The sequence below is a fragment of the Equus asinus genome, chromosome 12 (assembly GCF_041296235.1).
Source record: "Equus asinus isolate D_3611 breed Donkey chromosome 12, EquAss-T2T_v2, whole genome shotgun sequence".
In the NCBI taxonomy this organism is placed as follows: Eukaryota; Metazoa; Chordata; class Mammalia; order Perissodactyla; family Equidae; genus Equus; species Equus asinus.
In genome coordinates, this window is record NC_091801.1 from 71679827 (window position 1) to 71698432 (window position 18606).

General features: G+C 41.4%; 1 long non-coding RNA gene across 3 annotated transcripts in view; it reads right to left on the reverse strand.

Moving 5' to 3' along the window:
* Positions 1-279: 279 nt before the first annotated feature.
* LOC123290172 (uncharacterized) overlaps positions 280-18606 on the reverse strand; it is a 77080-nt gene continuing 58753 nt past the window's right edge. For all 3 annotated transcript variants that reach the window (XR_011493065.1, XR_011493066.1, XR_006534533.2), the window contains one exon: positions 280-1040. This is a non-coding gene — a long non-coding RNA (uncharacterized lncRNA). The remainder of the gene's footprint in view (positions 1041-18606) is intronic.

An 18606-nucleotide genomic window follows, 5' to 3' on the forward strand; every position in this document is an offset into this window, starting at 1 on the left:
CCTACATGATCTGGCCCTGCCTGCCCTCATTCCCTACTTCTCTGTCCCTCTCGTCACTGTGCCCAGCCACATTGGCTCTCTCCATTCTCAAGTGCACCAATCTGGGCCTTTGCTCTTGCTGGTGCCTCTGATCACTCAGGACTTGCTTCAAAGGTTGCCTCCCCAGAGATACCTTCTCTGACCATGCAATACAAAGTATAATCCACTCCACATACATGTACACACAAACACACACATGCAAACACAAACACATACACGCACACACACAGTTATTCTTTTACATACCCTTCTTTTATTGTGCTTAAGACACCCATCACTAGCTGCAACTATCTTTGTATCTATTTGTTCACTTCTTTCTTGACTGTCTCCACCACTAGAATGTAAACTTCACGGAAGCAGGCATCTTGTATGTCTTTTTCATCAGTATATCCATGTGCCTAGCACATAGAAGATGCTTAATAAGTACCAGTTAAGTGAGTGAATCAATTAAGAAATCATTCCTTGAACTGGTGGGAGGGAATCCTTGAGCTCCTACTTGCACACTTCTAGTGATAGAAGGAAGTATCTTTCTCCTACTCAAGGGAATATCATTCCATTATTGGCCAGGTGAGATTGTCGGAAAATTTTTCCCTCTACCAAGCTGATACTTGCCTCCCTCTCACCTCCTGCCACTGGCCCTACTTTTACTCCCTGTAGCCGGTCTTTCTGCCAAGTGACAGTGATTCAAATATTTGAAGACTGTTAAGTTTCCTCGCAAACTTCTATTGTCCAGGTGAGTGGCTTCCAGGAGATGTCGTCAAGGAACACAGCGGTGTTTGCCTTTGATGACTGTGCCCATAAAATGTTTCAGCTTCCTGAATCTGTAAACGGCTTGTGTTTTTATTTTCCAGAACAGCTGCCGACACACTGCCAGGGTGGGGCCCGCACTTGCATTTCCCCATCTCCGAGCTGTCACTGGTAAGGTCCAAGTGTCCTCTTTCGAGTCCCAGAGAAATATGCTTCTGGCTGTATCAATTTCCATGAGAGGTTCTTGGGGGCTTCTAGGAGGAAAGAAAAAAGAGAGAGAGAGAGGTGTCAGGGAGGAGAGTTACTGCAGTAGCCCACTGCAGTGTGGGTGTAATGAAAGGAGTGTAGAATTTGTCTTCCTTCGAGTTCTACCTTTATCTCCTCCACCAGCCTTCCCCCATCATCCTTTCCAAAATAGCACGTACGCCCCACCAACCCCCCCATCCACCAGCACTCTCTATCCAGGTCCAATGCTCTGTTTTCTTTACAGCACATGGTCCTATTTACCTACGTAGTCACGTGTTTACCGCCTATTGCCCCAACTAGAGCATCAGTTCTGTGAGGACAGGCACTTGGCCTGTCTTGTGGAGCTTGGTGTTGCCAGTGCTAGAATGGTGCCTGGCACGATGTTAATGTTTGCTAAACAAACATGAGAGAATGAATGAATGCTTGTGAGATCTTAGGCAAATCACCTAACATCTCTGAGCCACAGTGTCCTCTGCTGTAGATATGGGGAGGGAACGGTAATCCCCTCCTCACCAGGCTGTTGTAAGGATCAACTCAGATGATATCTATGGAAGTGTGTCACCAGCAATAACTCCATCAGATGTTCATAGTTCTTACGTCATACACTTACACAGGGCTGGTCCTACAAGCAGAAAAAGTCAGTGGCTATCGCTTGAATATCTGAAGGACCCAACCGCCTCAAAAGTGTCTCCCCTATTGTTTCACCATCTGAAAATTCCGCCATTAGACATTCCTTTCACTAAGGCATCTTGTTTCCACTAAGACGGAAATGCTTTCCTCACTTTGAAGAAGGGAAGGTAGAGATAATGGAGAAGATAGCCTTCTTTCTCTTCATCTCAGCTACTTTCCTTTCAACCCCCAAGTCTTGCTAATTTTTACAACACTTCAGATGCATGAGCCTGGATTACTTTCACCGCCAACTATTTTTAAAATGGAGAGATGGGCTTCACTATCATTGACCTATCTTTCCAGTCTGCCTTAGGACTTAGGAGGCATTTTCCATCTGGCCTCAGTTCTCTCACAACACACATTCCATAGAAGGGGAAGCTCACTGTGCAAGTGTTTCCTGTCTCAGTCTTGCCAAAAGAAAACTGGACTCCGAAGATGAGACTTAAGACAAGACTTTGGCCCAGACAGTTCCAGCAGGATTATCACTGTCTGGAAGCAGAGGCGGGGTATCCCCTGTGCCTCTAGAAGTGACGGGAAGAGGTAAAAATGGGAGAAGCATTATACCAACTCCCCATGGTGACACCTACACAGCAGCCAACCCAAATGCCTGCTCTTCCCAATGCCCTCCCTCCCTCTCCTGCTTTCTGACCTTGGTGCAGTCTGTCCTTCAAAATCCAGTTACTTATTTAACAAGCAGAAGTTCAGCTCCTGCTCTGAGCTGGGAGTGTACACGACCACTGTCCTCCAAGACCTCGCTGCCAAGCGAGAAAAACAGAAGAAAATAGCAAGCAGAATGCAGAGTGACACATCTGCACTCATGGCACTGAGGTCCTCTGAAGAGGAAAATAGAGGGGATCATTTAATAAGGCCTGGGAATGCTCGTGAGAAGAAAGAGTAGGCTGAGTCTTAAAGAACCAGTGTGAGTGAACCCAGGACAAAAGGGACGATGGGCACTGCGATCCCAGGGAACAGAATATGGAAAATGAGAGTCAGGCATCCTCAGGGAAGTGAAGGATATTGGTTTGGCTGGAGGGAACAGAGAGTGTGAAGCAATAGCCAAGAAGTGCATGGAAAAGCGAATGGGGTCAGATGATGAAAGCCTGGTAGGGCGTGCTGAGGGGGTTGGCCTTATATACTAAAAAGGGAGCCGCTGATGGAACCTAAAAGTGATCAGGGTTGCAGTTAGATAAACTACTGTGGCTTCATTTGGAGGATGGATTGTGGGCAAGGAGGATTGATAGAAGAGTGGAGAAAAAATAAGAAGCTATAGTAAAACCCACCTAAGTCATGGTGACACCTGAAATAAGGCAGTGGCAGCTGAGGGAATAGGAAGGAGCTTAGTTCAGTGCGACCCTGCGCAAGGCAACATGCTTTCAACCCAGTCACTTTATCTGGAAAAAGAAGATAATAATACCCAGCTTGCCAGGTTATGAGGATTTGAACTACAAATGTCAAATGTCCAGTACAGAGTTAGGCACACAGTAGGTCCTCAACACACAATAGCTTTTATGTTTATCCATATGACTGAGGAAGAGAGAATGAAGATGCTGCATCTGCCAATCATCTGCATTAGCAATGCCAAATACAGTGGTTATGGGCTACCCAACCTTATATAAGACTAGGAACATCCTAACTCCTCCTCAGCAGCTGTGGACAACTTACAAATAATGTCACTGTCTAAGTAAGGAGAAAATCCAATAGGAACCTGAAGGATCATCAGCTCATCGGTATTTGGTGGACACCTTCTGCATGCCTAGCCCTGCACTAGAAACTGTGGACATTCAAAGAAGAACTCAGTGAAGTGTTGGATGCAGCTCTTCACCACCCAAAGTTTCCCAGCTGGTTGGAGAAACAAATTAGAAACCCATGAAACCATTGAAGAACAATACCTCTTTTCATTTCTTATCTTAGACTTCTTTACAGCTTTTGTCCCTAGTGACCTCACCCTCCTTCCTGAAACTCGCTTTGCCCTTAATTTCCAGGGCACCACTCTCTACACTGATGGACTTTTTTTTCCCTCTCTTTTCCTGGTTCTTCTTCCATCTGTCTTTAACCATTTGTGCTCCTCAGGGTTCTTCGGTCCTCTTGTCTTCTCAGTGCACACAGCTCCCTATCCACAGCTTCAAGTCCCCGGCTCCTTGGACCTCTGTACTGAGCTTAGAGCTGAACTGTTACCCCACCTTCCAGGCAACAACCCCTGGGTGCCCTACACACAAGCCAGAGAAAGCATCTCCCAGGCTGAACGCACTGTTCTTCCCTCAAACTTGCTTCTCCTTCAGGCCATACCCAAGTTCATGATTTTACTATCCACGTAGCTGCCCAGGTTCTTAGCCAAGTGGTAGACATCACAGTGATTTAAAAGCACAAGTGCTGGAACTGGGCTATGAGGATCCAAGTCCCAGTTCTCCTCCTGATTTGCTCTGTGACCTGCAAATTACTAAACATCTCTGTGCCTCAATTTCCTCACCTGTATAATGGGTGGTTTACCAGTACCTATCTTGTAAAGTTGTTGGGAGCATAAAATGAGTTAATATTTATATAAAGGGCATCAAAGAATGTCGGCACACTGAAAGTGATATATGTAGGTTTGCAATTATTCTTAGATTCCTCCTTTTCCCTCAAGTCTCTACAAACGATTTGCCTTCAACTCCAAAAAATTCATCCTGTTTAGATTCTCATTTCCCCATTCCAGTTGCTGTTGTCTGCATTCCAACCTTCATGATCTATGGCAGAAGTTCTCAAAGCAGCTTCATCTCATTCCATAACCACCCAGTGAAGGTCCCCAGGGATTGAGGCTCAGGTGTCATCTGGGTGGTGTTCATGAAGCTACTGCTAAGGCCTTCTAACTTTTCGATTCTCTGGTTCTAGAACACTGGCATCTAATCCAGGTCAGCTGGGTTAGTGTAAGGTCAGAAAATGTTGCCCCCTCCACGCTCACCCACCCCTAATATTCCACTCCCCTGTCAGTATTCTTCCTACTTTGCTTTCCTCCTTTCAGTCCTTCCTTATTTGCTGGTCCCTTTCCATCTAAAGACAGGTGGGAAAAAGAAAGCGACCTGACCTTTTGACTCCCGCTTGCTCACCCCTAGGGTCCCCTTCTTCTGGATTGATAAAGGTAAGAACATTCGAACCACAGATAAGACCTCAGCTCCCCAGCTCCTGTCCTTCCACTCCCTCCAGCTCAGCTTTGAAGTTCCCAAAACCATGCCTCTGTAACCTGATTGTGTTATCTTCACAGCCAAGGTGAGAGGGCGTAAAATGACTTTATGGTTTCCTGGAAGCAGGCTTCCCCAGAACCACTATTTCTTATAAAGGGAGAGAAAGGAATGAGGCGTTGGCTGGGTGGGGTTGGGGGGTGATGATTTGGGAGGGAGGACCAGTGCTTGTTCAGCCATTAGAGTACTGTCCAGCACAGAGTAGGTGCCCCATGTGGGGCTAGGGATTGTAAAGGAGAGGCACATAGCAGGTACTCAATTCCAGCTTAGAGCAGTAGTTTTCAACCAGAGGTAGTCTTGCTCTCATCTTGCCCATCCCATGGCAAAGTCTAGAGACATTTCTGATTGTTACAACTTGGGGGATGGGCACTATTGGCACCTGGTGGGTAGAAACCAGAGGATTTTCCTGTACTTCCTACAATGTACAGAACAGTGCCCCTCCAGAACAAAGACTTATCTGGCCCAAATGTCAATAGTGCTGAGGTTCAGAAACCCTGTTGTGGAGAATGGAAGGAAAAAGGAAGGGAAAGAGAGACAGATCCTTCTCTAACATACAGGGCAGGGTGCCATAGCATTTTTGTTCTGCTGCTGTCCAATCTTCAAGCATCTGCACTCCCAAAAGCTCTCAAATCCCACTCTGATTCTAAAGAGGGTACAGGCAAAGTAAGATCTATGCATTTCCCATTCCGCAAGAGCTGACACCCTGATGTGGGAGAGGACACACATTCGTGGTGCCCAGAGAACTTATTCCTTCTTAGCTCTGCTCCTGGTAACTGGTCACATTTGGGCAAATTGCCTCAGTTGGTTTTTCTGTAAAAGGAAGGAGAGGAGCTCAGGGGACGCCGAGCTCTCTAGTCCAGAGGCAGAGGGAGTGCAGCTGGCAGGGAGAGCTGGAGAAATTAAAGGGGGTCGGGCAGAGGAGCTGGAGAGCATGAAAGGCCTGGAGGAAAAGAGGCTCCTGAACTGGACCCAGGACAGGAAAAGGTGGGCATGATGTGACAAATTGAGAAAGGAAAGAGGGTTTTAAATAGAGAGAACCACGCGAGCAAAGTTTTGGCGTGGAAATGAAACGTGTGCCTGTCACATCACAGTTGCTCACAGATGCTGGCTCTTCCCCCTTAAGAAAAGCAAGACAGGAGATGAAGCTTAATAGACTGGGACCCGAGTCAGGTCACCTGACTGCCGCCATAGTTACAGAGAGCGGCATACAGGCCTTTAGTAACACCTGAGGATGGGAGGGCTGGGCCAGACCTCCAAGACCACCTACTTCAGTGACTCGCCAAATTGCCAGGTATGAGAACTCCTTCCAACATAATTTCTTCATAATTTTACCCTTATTTATATTGCCAGTTAATTGCCACATTATGGCCAAAAAAATTTTTAATCCTATAAAGTATAACAAATTTGTGTTTTAGTCGACAGTGTTCATGTACTTTTTTCTTTCTTTCTTTGAGTAGACTTTATTTTTTGCAGCAGTTTTAGATTCACAGAAAAATTAAGAGGAAGGTAGAGAGATTTCCCATATACTCCCTGCCCCTACAGAGGCATAGCCTCCCCCATTATCAACATCTCCCACCAGACTGGGACATTTATTACCATTCATGAAACTACATTGACACATCGTAATCACCCAAAATCCATAGTTTATACTAGGACACGCTCTTGGTGTTGTATATTCTATGGGTTTGAACAAATGTATAAGGACATGTATCCATCATTACAGTGTCATACAGAGCAGTTTCACTGCCCTAAAAATCCTCTGGGCTCCACCTATTTATCTCTCCCTCCGCTCCCCTCAACCCCTGGAAACCAGTGATCCTTTGACTGTCTCCATAGTTTTGCCTTTTCCAGAATGTCATATAGCTGGAACCATACAGCATGTCGCCTTTTCAAGTTGGCTTCTTCCACTTAATAATATGCATTTAAAGTCCCTCCATGTCTCTTCATGACTTGATAGATCATTTCTGTTTAGTACTGAAAAATACTCCATTGTCTGGATGTACCGCAGTTTATCTATCCATTCACCTGCTGAAGGCCATCTTGGTTGCTTCTAGTTTGAAGAATCATGAATAAAACTGTTAATATCAAGGGTAGCTAGGAAAAAGAATCATGCTGCAAATCGTTCAGACCAGGCTTTGAGAGGGAAAGTGACATCTAGATACCCACAGTCCTTTACTGACAGGCTCCAACATCTCTGAGCCTCAGTTTCTCCATCTGTAAAATGGTAATTTTTCTTAAAGTGTCTACTTTATAGGAGGACTGAGATAACATTTGTACATCTCTCAGCCCAGTGCTGGCAACATAGTGGGCATATAATACAAGTAAACTACTGATATTAACAGGCAAAAGGATCTGGGACTATCCCAATGGAGATTTATGTTGAAACTCTGATATGAGTGGATCACAGGGCCTTCCCCCATTAAATGACACCAAGAGTAAAAGCAGGTGCTTGTGTTTTCATGTGGGTGCTTGTCCACTGGCACACGACCTCCCTTCTTTCAACCTCCACACAACGGCCTCAAAGAGAAAATATATCCTTTTGTTCAGAGGCTGACCTACCTTTTCTTTTGCTTATTGAACAGTCCTTAATCGCGAGTGTGCTTCTGGTCCGTCAGAACCCCACTTGTCTCTGGGACGGTTACAGTGGTCAGGAGACCTGAGCCTCTGTAACTGCTGCTCTCAGCCCAGGCCCCTCTAAGACCAACCTCTCAGCACCAGCATCTGTAGGCAGGCCTACAAGGAGACTATGATTTAACCTGAAGCTTCTACACCATTGACTTTTGCCATTGTTTGTGTTTTAAATTCACAATATTTTTCAAGAGCTGAAAAAAAAAACAACCTCCTTCTGTTGATGCAGCAGTGCGTCTTTCAAGGCCTGCACTAATGGAGCACTCGAAGCCTCTTCATCAGATGAAGGCTGCCCCCTTTCCGCCTGAGGTTCTTATATCCATAGAGAAGTCTTTTGTGTATTCTAAATGGCTATGAAGGTCATACAGAATCAATGGGTCACTCATAAAGCCTCTGGGTTTCCTTTGTCTTGGCAGTAAGACCTCTTGAGATGATGTGAGTTTCACCTAAAGATTTCAGTCACTGGTCTAGCCAAAGGCTTGAGACCCAGCCAACACCTAGTGGTTGGACCCTGGAAAACCAGTGAGCAGATTTCCTAATGGCAATTAACACTTACAGCTCTGTGCAAAATGAGGTCACGACCCCAGGAGAATAAGAACCAAGCTCTTCTATTCAGAGGAGGTTGAGGGACACTGTCAGCATATCCCCAGAGGAAAGTTTAAGAACAATGAAGTGAGGCTTGGGAAAGGAGCATAGAATTCCAGACTTCTCTGCATGCAACTCTACATGAAAGGAAAGATAGCTGCAAATTCAGAAAACCTTCCAGGCATGGTGATTAACAAACGCTATCTTTAGGGTTTCAGTGGCCTTGGTTGTCTTTGAAGTTTCTCCTTCACCTCCAGGGTCAAGTCTAAATTCCTCAGCCTGGGTTTCAAAATCCTTCAGAATCTGACCCAAATCTAGGGAACGTATTGTGATGGCAAAAGTTAGAACACAAGATTACAGCACACAAAGGGGAGGAGCCACATCTGAGGCCTAAGCCTGGTATTTGGGAGTTCTGAACGCTCAGGCAAACATCATGTTGCAACCCTGTAAGGTAGTTCTCACACTTATTTGATAGAGCAGGGGGCAGAGACGCAGGGTGATTAAGTGATTTACGTGACAGTAAAGGGCAGAGCTGGGACTAGAACAGGAGTCTGCTTCCTGAACCCTGGTGGAATTCTGCTCTGCTTCTGCCCACACCTGCCTCGTCCGTCCTCAGTACATCCTAAAACACACTCTATAAAGCTCTTTTTATGGCTTTTGCACTTTGGAAAGTTTCTGCTAATTAAAGTCACTAGCTTCCCTTACTCTGTGCTTAGATGTTGTGTCCCTCTTTACACTCACCTGCTGTCCATGTTTTGCTCATTAAATTCCTTTCTCAGAGACTGTGCAGAAGAATGAATTTCCTTTAGATGGTCTTTCCCTTTGTCTGCCCATGAAAATGTTCACTTATTCTGTCAGTTTCACTGTGTATTTTGTCCTCTTTCTGACCAAAAACCCAACTTCTGCATGCAGAAGCCAGGAAATTTTCATCTATTAATTACATATCTGCTAGACAAAGCTAAAAAAAGATTTTATTATAGAAAATCTTTTTATAAAGTTTATATAATTTAAAAAATTTATAGATAAATTATATGTATATAAAAACAAATATATAAATATATATAAAATATAAATATATAAATATAAAATGAATATAAAATACTTATATTTTATATTTATAATATATAGTCTAATATATATTATATGATATGATATATTAAATTATATATTATTATATGTTATGTTATATTATATTAATTTATATTATATATTTACAATTTATATTTATATTTTATATATAATATTTATACTTTATAATATATATTATATTATATATGTATAAAATATATATATTATAATATATAATAAAATATAAAATATATAAAAATATACAAAAAAACACATATTTATAAATTATAAAAATTATAAAACTTTATATATTTATTAATAAATATAAATTTTATATTTATATATTATATTATACCTATATTTATGAAAATTTATTTATATAATCATATTTATATTTATATATAAAATATATACAATATAAAATATATCTAAATAAATAAATATAAATAAAATATATATGAATATATATAAAATACATATAAATATATGATTTATAATTATAAAATACATAAATCGTATAAATCTTTATAAAACATATTTTATTATATATCTAGATATATATATTTATATTATAAAATACTATATATTATTATATATTATATATTATATATGCTATATATATTTAATACATATTTAATTTATATAAAATATAACAATATATATTTAGTAATATGTTTAATAACATAATAATCATTAAATATATTAAGAATATTATAAATGAATATTATAAATGAATATTATATATTATAAATATAATATACATTATAAATAAATTGATTAGTTAAAATATATTTGATAATGTATTTAATAACATAATAATTATTAATATATTAATAATTATATATAATTAATATCTAATTAATTAATATCTAATTATATATAATTAATATATAATATATTAATATGATTATGTTAATATTATATATGATATATTACTTATATATCATATATAATACATATATAATAGAATGTATATTATAATATATAAAATATATATATAATTAGATATATAACATATAATCATATATATTAAAATATACAATATATAATATCTATTAATAATATAATGTGAGTATATTAGAATACATTATATATAAATATATTAATATATTTAATAATATAATTATTAAATATATTAAATATTAATTCATTATAAATAAATATTATATGTTGCAATATATTATATATGTTGTATATTATAAATAAATATATTAAATAATATATTTAATAATATAATAATTATATATAATATATAAAATAATATTTATATTATTATATTATTTATATTATTATATATTATATTAATATATATTTAATAATGATATAGTAATATACAATATAACGTATTATATATAATAATATATTATTATACATGTGTGTGAACATATATATATATATGTATGCAGAGAGAGTACTAAAGTCACAATAAATCTGCCATAAGACTTTCAACATAGCCCTGACTTAAAGGGCGACCCGACACTCATTTGGAGGACCCTTGAGACTTCAGTCAACAGAAGGGGAAAGATGGGGAGCAATTCTCTCTCTCCAGTCTCCAAAACAGGCAAGTTGGAGACAGAGGTGCAGAGTAGAGATTTGGGAATGAATGGGGGAAAAATGTAATAACAAGGGGAACAAACTCAGATTTTCTCCTTTTCTTCCTCAAAGACTTCTCCGTTTGGGTAATTCTATCTTGCTGCTTAACAAACAGCCCCCAAATCTCAATACCTTAACATAGAGAAGTTTACTTTGTCTCTAACGTAACAATTCAACGCAAGGACTCAGAAGGTAGCTGTTGACACTGCGATTCAGGGACCCAGCCTCTCTCCATCACGTGGCTCCACAACTCTTGCCGGCCACTAGCACCTTGAAGATCTCTGTGTCCAGCATGAAGTGGAGACAGGGAGAATGTGGAGGATTGCACAGGAGGTTTTCATGGGCAAGGCCTGGGGGTGGCACACATCACTTGTGCTTATATTACATTGGCTACAACCAGGCACCTCGTCACACCCAACTTCCCAGAGACTTGCAAACTAGAGTGTGCTCCAAATGAAGAGGAAACACATTGTCATGAGCATATAGCAGGTTCTGCCACAGGGGCTTAGTGTCCTGCACAGGGTCCTTGAGTTTCAGAGTGGTTCACTGAGAACCTGCCAAATACTCTGCACGACCTTGAGGGGAGGACAGGCTGGTCCAGCCAGGATTCTGGGCAGTAGATCAAGGTCAAGGTTAGATTCCATAGGCTGGAGCTAGGATCCAGAGGAACAGCCAAGCCAAAGGTTGCTGGATTGGGGAAAGCCGAGGTTAGAATCCCCAGAAAACAAGAACCCAGAGGCGGGATTTGAAGTTGAGTTGCAAAACCAGCAAGTTTAAAAAGAAACAAAAGAAAAGTTGGGAGAAGAAATAAGAGCACTTCAGAAAGGGAAAGAAAAGGAGGATGCAAGCACAACTGGCCCAAACCCTAGGAGGAGTTCCTGGGAGATCATTAGAGGCTAGTGGCTGTATAGTGTGCACATGGGTCAAATGGGCTCAAAAATCTAGGAACAAGAACTCTCCAGAAGAGTGAGAAGAGGAGCTTACCATTGACTGTTATGGGCTGAATTGTGTCTTCCCTCACAATCGTATGTTGACTTCCTAAGCCGCAGTACCTCAACATGACCTATTTGGAAATAAGGCCATTGCATACGTAATTAGTTAATTTAAGATGAGGTCATACTGGAGTAGGATGGATCCCTAGTGTGAGACAATTACTGTCCCTAAAAAATAGGGAAATTTGGACACAGGCACACACGCAAAAAGAATGCCATGTAAAGACGAAGGCAGAGATAGGGTGATGCTTCTACAAGCCAAGAAACGCTGATGATTGCTAGCAAATCACCGGAAGCTAGGGGAGAGGCGTGGAAGGGATTCTCCCTCACAACCCTCAGAAGGAATCAAGCCTGCTGACACCTTGATCTTGAACTTCTAGCCTGAAGACCTGTGAGACAATAATTTTCTGTTATTTAAGCCAGCAAGTTTGTGGTCCTTTGTCCCAGTAGCCCTAGCAAGCAAATACCATATGAGGCTGCAGAGGCAGCATCAAGAGGAACAGCGAAGAGGAGGGGAGATCAGCCCAGGGAGTACGCCACCTCTAACCATCCTGGATAGGTGGGGAACAAGAAGAATGCGAGGAAAGAGACCAAACCAACACTACATACAGCCATTGACTGTGTTTGTAAAGTGTACTTTATCTTCTACAAATTCAGTTTCATAATAAACTATGCTAACTGGATTTGCACAGCAGGGAGGGTGTGGGGAAAAGAACACAGCTGATTCTGTGACATAATAGACCCAGGTGTAACCCAACGGAAGGGAAAATGGTATCTTCATACAAGTTAGCATCTGGGCCTCTGAGTAAGTGATAGTTAGCAAGAGGACACAGAACAGATGTAAAAGTAGGCCTGAGTGAGTGCCGGGGATGTTCAGAGGAGAGAGAGCTGGCTGTGGCCAGGGCTGGAGGAAATGAGAATTGACCTGCACCTTGAAGGTTAAGTGCATTTCAGGAATGCAGAGAATAGAGAGATTAAGTTCTAGGCAGCCTAAATAGTGGTGCACACTGCTCTTCAGTACTCCCATCACAACTGGTACAGTTTCCTCCTCCCTCTCTATTGTAACTATAACCCATATGCTGAAGAAGCTGGATTCACCGGGTGTAAGCAGAAAGCAACTTCACTATGCTCCCATTGTCCCTTTATAATGTATTCACTTGGGGAAGGTGATTTCCTACTCTAGGAGGAAAACTTATACAATCCAATGAGGTTTCTGATCAATCTTAGTTCATAAAAGTCGATGTCCTTTTATAACACCATAATCTGAAGGGAACGCCCCTTCATAAAACAATGCTCTCTCTGAACTTGATTTCAAGTTAAATGTTTTCTCCTTCCCTGGGTAAGGCTTACGCTAGACGAGAAGTCTGGTACTGGGGCTTCTCTTTCATCAACTGGCTAAGTGGTTTCTGCCCCCCTGGAGTGAGAGAATGGGGAGGAATGAAGCTAAGGGGTGTATAAAAGTTCTTGCTGTCTGGTATTGCTGTAAGGTGGCTTTATGCTCTCTGATCATGGCAGGTGTTTAAAGCTGACTTGTTTTCTTAAGGGATGCTTTTGTGAGTCTTTTGGAGACCCCACCCCAATTGCTGGGGATCTCTGTGCCGCAGCTCCCTTGATGTGGAGAATGCATACTTCAGTTTCAGGTAATGGTTTGTTCCCTCCCCGTCTCCTGGGAATGCGGCCATAGCTCCAGCTGCGGTCTGTGCTCAGCTCTAGGCAGCCCCCTGGAACAGAGTCAGTTACAATCCCCCACCAGCTTTCTTGTGCATATATCCATGTCTGGTCCATGGAAATAGTCAGACATCCTTATCCCTGACAAACTCCCAGAGGACAGGCTGCCCAGTGCAGCCAGCTTTCCTCTGGATCATCCATCAGCAGATGACCAGCCCATTTCTCACCCCTCACATGTCCCGGATGGAAGTCCGACTTAGGTCCAACACAACCTCCAACTTCCAGAGGTACATGCCACGCTCTCCAAGTGGTCCTGCTGGAGCCCCTCTCTGCAGACGTAAGGTGGGGGAAAGTACCTGGTCCTTGTCCCTTCCAAGTGTCACAGAGTCCAGCAAACAAGCTGCTGCTGCCAGAAGTCCTCTTCCCATCAAATCATCTCTTTTCCCAACACTTTCATATCCTGATGTAGGTGAGGGGCTTAAGAGGTAGCTAACTGACTCTTCGCCACCAAATTTTCACAAATTCTTCTGAGTGGTCCATCTTATAACACATTATGGTGTGTGATAATCTGTTGCCTTAGAATCTCAGCCAAAAGTTCCATATTAATGTCCTTTTATATAACTCTTCACTGTTCTGTAACTTCCCCACAAGCAAAATCCTGATTTTCCCATCTTTGTAGCCCAGCCCCAGACACAGTCTTCAACAGTTGGTTGAATGAATGAACAAATGAATGGATGGGTGTTAGAGAAATGTACAAAGCATGTCCCTCAAACATTAAGACATCAACCTTGCTTGAGTAGAGAGTTTGTTTAGAGAAGGATCAGAAGCTAAGTTAGGAAGAAAGGCTTAGAAATATTTGGAGAAGAGAAAATTATAGATTAGAGACTGAGGAGAAGAGTTGAGAAAGCATGGGCATCAGAAACAGATGAATCCAGGTGAACACTTAGCTCTGCTGCTAAGGTTAACTGAGGACCAGAGGCAAGTTACTTAACGTCCCTGACTCTCAGCATTCTCATTGTAAAATAAATACCATCATTCCTATCTGGTAAGGTTGATATGAAGTTTGGTGGAAACAACGGATACAAAGCACCTGCTAAAAGACTTATCACACAGTGGATGATGGACATATGGTCATAATAACAAATTTAAAGCCATCTCTGAGTGCATCCAATGGGCCAGAGACTGTCAAATGCTTTATAGGCATTATTTTATTTAATCTTTGTACAAAGCCCATGAGACAGAGAGCAAGTTAGCCTGATTTTAACACAAGGCAGACCTGGGATTTGGAGCCACATCTCTTTCTGAAGAGCCTGCTGTCTGTTAGCCTGACATCTTCATGCATCTTTAATGAAGGATTAGTGCAATGTCTCCCATTTAGAGACTCTAGGAAACAAATGAGAAATGGTGCCAGATCTCAAGGAGCAAATACACTTCAGTCTGATTCTAAAAGCAATTATGAATTCTCTTTCCTTGATTAAAAAGAAATCAGTGATATTGGAGCCAAAATATTTTGTTGAAAATCTCTAAGGAAATGGAAAAATATTAGCATGATTGGACCACACTCTGTGGATAGTGGCCCGTGGAGAGGATCAGATGAGATGATGTGTGAAAATGCTTGGAAGCTCGTGAAGTGCTTTGCAAAGGGGAAGCAGTAGGTTTCCAAAGGACTTGTGAGAGTCAGATCACTCTTCTGCAGGCTTGAGTCCACCTCTCCCATCAAGGTGTTCTTCTTACTAAAAGTAGAACAAGTATGCTAAGGAGGGAATTAAAAGCCAAGAGAGGTGAGGATATTGTGGGAGAGCACCCCACAAACTTTGCAAATCCCAAAGAAATAACCATCATTGACGTGGCAATGCAAACAGAGGGAGACTGGGATCCGCTTTGGGGTTACTCAAGTCTGTTTCATCTGACACTGGGACCAAAAGCAAAGGTGACTTAGACATTAAACTCTAACAAAATTCCAGAATCTATTATTAGGAAGCAGATTGTTGACACTTAAGAATATAGATGACGAGCATCAGGCCATCCAGATCTAATTCATGAGGCCAGGATGGATGGGCAAACACAAGGGTTGGACCCCTCTGGGGCAGGCTAAAGAAGAGTTACCAGAGGTCTAGTGGAGCAAGTGGGGCAGGTGGTAACCTCAAACCCCTCCACCGGAGCCTCAGAGCTTTAAATAGACCCATAGCATATTTAGCTAATAACAACAAAGATGACAATAATAACAACAACAATAATATAAGCTGTGTGGGTGCACTCATGCCAGGCACTGTCAGGGCACTTTTTCCATAATCATAACAATCAATCCTTATCACAACCAGGCAGAGTAGATATTTTAATCACCAGTATAATAAAGATATGGCAAACAAGACACAGAAGCATTAAATGACTTGTCCAAGGTCACATAGCTAGCAGTGGTAGAACCCGAATTTGAATTCAGGTCTATCCAATTCCTAAGTCCATGTTCATAAATTATTCTGCTATATTACACATATTCAAAGGTTGACCAAGATGAAGATATGAATAGAGTGGTGTGAGCAGCAAGCAAAAAGGGGAAAAGATATTGGGCTCTGGAATTAGAGAGTCCAAACTCTATTCCCTGTTAGCTAAGTGACCTTGAGTAAATTACTTCATGTCCTTGTCTCTCAGTTTTCTCATCCATAAAATGAGGATAATAATAGTTACTACTTCCTAGGGTTGCTGTAAGGAATCCACGAGTTAATAATGTGCAAAGCACATAGAATGGTATCTGGCCCATGGGAAGTGCTATTTTAGCTACTGTGGTTGTTAAGGTAGGTGGGCTAGGCTGTGTGTTTGAGACTTCCTTCCCAAGTGCCAAGATCAGATGGTCTCACTAGAAGCTTCTTCAAGGAGCCACAGTGAACTAGAAGAAGCTAATATTGGTTTGCCTATAATAAAGCTTGGCAAATACATGGATTTCCCTTTCTTTATAGGGTTTCAAACTGGGAATGTTCCAAGCATAGTAGATGGTGTTATCAACAAAGCTTTTCAGGTCTCCTTTGATATTCCGGTGTCAATAAGAAGCAGCGTGATTTGAACAGGTGCTGTAGGTGGTGGATTCACAGCAGGTTGAAGGATGTACCTGCAGAGGGCCATCAATGGATCCATGTGGTCTTTGTCTACTGGCCTGGCCTGGGCTTTAACTTAGCTATCACTTTTCTTACTAATCCAGAAGAAGATAAAGAAGGCATGCTTGTCCAGTAGGCAGATAACCCAAAACTAGGAGAGAAAGAAAACATATGGGACAATTGACAAATATACAAAATGGCATAACTTTCCAAAAGCAGGAAGGAGGGACAAACTTACATGACAGAACATTCAGGAATCAGTGTGAAGTTCTGCCCACAGATTTTAAAAGATGAGGCTGAGAGGGGTCTGGCTGAAAGGTCTTAACAGCAATTTTTGTTGAGAAGGAAAAGGAGGGAAAAAAAGAGAGGAAGAAAAGGAGGAAGAAGAGAGGGAAAATTAGAGAAGTTTAAGTACATGCCCAATGCAAGTCAACTGTGTGAGGCAGAAGCTCCAAAACTAAACAAATGCTAATAATATTTATTAGATACACAAGCCCTTCCCAAGGGAGACAGAGAGACCTGAGCTCTGAAGCAATCAGATCAGGGCTGAAGTGCTATATTCACTCTGGGGAGCGATTACATGGAGGAAAACAGTACCAAACTCAGGTGCATTCATGTGCAGGGAGGGGATCTCAAAACCACATCACACCTGGAGCAGATGATGAGATGAGAGGTGTTTTCCTGCAGAACTGAATCCAAAAGGGACCAGGCCAGCCATCTTCAATATTTGAAGGGTTGTCATGAGGACAAGGGATTCAAGTATGCTTTGTGGCCCTGATGCAGAGTTAAGATCATAAAAGAGAAGGGACAGGGCAGCAGATTTCAACGCAAAATACAAGAATAAAGGAGCAGAGCTGTGAAACAAGGGTAAGTGATGGGCTTCTTGGTGGTGGTGAAATATTTGGAGATTTGAGGGCTCTGCTGGTCCATCATAGAGACTTATACTAGGTCACCTCTCAGATTGCTTCCAAATCTAAGACTCCATCATCCTTTGACATGGTGGCATGGGCTCTTCCCAACAGGCAACAACAATAACTAGTGGAATTTGCAAAGCTCTTGCAGTTTACAGGTCTCTTTCATATACATTATCTAAAAGAACGCTGCAAACTTGGACTATGGCAAAGAGGAATCTTTTCGTTGACTGACTTCTTTACTTATTCAACAGATGCCTTTGTATGCCTGCTATGTTCCAGTCATTGGTCTAGCTGCAGAGGATACAGCTGTTTAAAAATAAAGCAATCTCTGCCTCAGGGGGTTTATAATATAGTGGCTGGAGATAGGCAATAAATACATGTATCAGGTTCTGTTAACCTCTGTGAAAAAAATAAAGACATGAAAAGATATAAAGGAAACTTAAATGCATATTACTAAGTGAAGAAGACAGTCTGAAAAGTCTATATACTATATGATTCCAACTATATGAAATTCTGGAAACGGCAAAACTGTGGAGACAGTAAAAAGATCAGTGGTTGCCAGGGGATGGGGGAGGGATGAATAAGTGGAGGACAAAGGATTTTTAGGGTAATGAAACTACTCTGTATGATACTATAATGGTGAATACATGTCATTATACATTTGTCCAGACTCACAAAATGTGCATCATTCTATGAGTTAATCCTAATGTAAACTATGAACTTTGGGTGATAATGACGGGTCAATGTAGGTTCATCAACTATAATAAATATACTACTCTGATGGGGGATGTTGATATTGGGGGAGGCTATGCATGGATGGGAAATCTCTATATCTTCCTCTTAATTTTGCTATAAACTTAAAACTGCTCTAAAATAAATAGATGATAAGTAGATAGATATACATAGACAGACAGAGCAAGGAAAGGGGACTGAGCATGACAGAGAAGAAAGTTCTTTCAGGTGGGTATTCATGGGAGGTCTCCTTGACAGAGTGAAATTTGAACATAGATTGAAATGAATTCTAAGGGAATAACATTCCAGAAAGAGGGAACAGTAAATGCCAGGCCCTGAGGAACAGCAAGGGGGCCAATGTGCTGGAGAAGAGTGAGAGCAGGAAAGAACCATGAGAACAGACCTTCCGTTGGGAGTCAGG